We start from the raw sequence: 2,287 nt of genomic DNA, 5'->3' as shown, positions 1-2,287 counted from the left end.
GATCCTTCTATTCACCAAAAACACGTCGCATATTGGTCTCATTTGGTTGATCATGGGCCGTAGAATCAAATGGCCGAGTGAGATTTTTCAGATGAGGGCCCCGCCTATGAAATTCCTTGGTAAATAAGAAATTAAAAAAAAAAAAAAAGAAGAGGTGACGCTGCTGCTGCCAACGTTCAAAGGACGCTGCAGCGAGCAGCGTCTTGCTGCTTCTAACGAGCTGGACCGTGGGCCCCACTATAGGCCCCAACATGATGAATGTTATACATCCACACCTTGCATTTGATGAGTCCCCTTTGGAAAATGGGATCCTCCAAAAATCAACCGTTTAAATTTCTCAAGTGGCCCACACGATCTTCAATCATGTGAAGGTATGCTAAACCATATGAAAGCATTTGCTGGGGTCCACCTGAGGTTTGGATGCACCTGAAACTTGGCCTGACCCCTTAATCTAGTGGGACACAAATAATGGATGGGTTGAATTTGTAAACTACAGATTAGTGGGCCCCACATGGGACCCACCTCTTTGAAATGAATAGGCCGGTGTACAGCAGCTATATAGCTACTGTATTGATGACGGGTTCTATACGGTCTGATCATGAGGACTGTTATGTACAAACCGTCCATCCATAGGGCCACCCTGCACATGCTGAACGTGCAGGGCATGGGCCATCTTTGATGTATGTGACTTGGGGCCCTCCATCATGTGTGTGTGCCATCTGCATCGTCCATTAGGACGGTGCTGTGTAGGCCTTTTAAGATGTATGTATGTGCACGTGGGTGCTAATCATGAGGTAAAATCAACAGACGGTGGGCATTTTACATGTGTATATTCTATTATAATATATCATATTACGTTCTGGACAGTGGGCATTATAGATATGTGTATATTATATTATAATATATCATATTATATCATGTTATATTATATTATAATATAATATATTTATATATATATGGATATATAATATATATGTGTTATCTACACCATCCATATGCCGGACGGGTGGGGCCCCACCTTGTTTGTACTGTGTCTGCGCCGTCCAGACATTTGGACGGTGCTGTGGCACCATGATTTATGAGTGTTTTATCTGTGTCATTCATCCGTGCAGGACCCACATGACACATGTACTTCATCTATACCGTCATAAAGGTGGGACCCACGTGCTATGATGCCGTCAGTAAGTTGTGTGGGTTGATCCACACCGCCCATCTATATGGACCTCACGTGCTATGTGGGGCCTGCCTTGATGAATGGGTCATGTTTGCACCTTCCAGTACCTACTGGATGGTGGGGCCCACTTTAATATGTGTGTTTTATCTCAGCCGTCCATTACATGGACCTGCTGATGTCTATGTTACATCCAAACCGTCCACCCAGTTGGCGAGATTTATCAAGTGAACCACATTGTAGAAATCAGTGGAGATTGAACGTTCACCATCGAAATCCTTTTAGATCAGAGAAGTTTTGGATCAATATAATATTTGTTCTTTTCCTCTTAATCTAGGTCTTTGTGGCCTTATGACCTGATTGGATGGAGAATAACGTTATGGTAGGCCCTACCTTGATGGCACGTGTGGCCCACCTTGTATGTATGATTTGTATATCTAGGCCGTCCATCCCTGGATGCGGATCCCTGCTGATGTATATGTTTTATTGGCCCACCCGTTATGTATATTTGCGGCCCACCTTAATGTATTTGTGACCCACCCATGAGGCCCACATGCTATGGATTTGAAGCCCATGAGCAGGGCCCACCTGAGGTGTATATATGGGGCCCATTAATATGGCCCACTTGTATTTGAGGCCCACGGGTTGCGGCCCATGGGTCGTGGCCCATTGTGATGTATACTCGGCCCATACGTCGTGGCCCATTGAGATGTGTTTCTGACCCATTTAGTGAGGTCATTGTGATATATTCCTGCTCATATGATGAGGCCCATCGAGATGTATTTCTGGCCCATATGATGCGGCCCATAGCGATGTGCATTAGGCCCATGTGATGCGACCCACTTGATTTATGAGACCATTGTGTGAGGTCATGGGCCTACAATATGCTTGGCCCTATGTGGGCCACTCGTTGGGACCAATATTGATTAGATGTCCACACGGTGACCTTCCCTTAGGCCTTGATCGGCCGATTGCCGATTATCAATCGAGGCCGAATATCAATTCTCATTTGTCATGGCCGATTGTCGATTATCGATCGAGGCCGATTATCGATTCTGATTTGTCATGGCCGATTACCGATTCTCATTTGTCATGGCCGATTGTCGATTATCGATC

The sequence above is a fragment of the Magnolia sinica genome, chromosome 14 (assembly GCF_029962835.1).
Source record: "Magnolia sinica isolate HGM2019 chromosome 14, MsV1, whole genome shotgun sequence".
Lineage (NCBI taxonomy): Eukaryota > Viridiplantae > Streptophyta > Magnoliopsida > Magnoliales > Magnoliaceae > Magnolia > Magnolia sinica.
Note: the sequence above shows the minus strand (reverse complement) of the source record.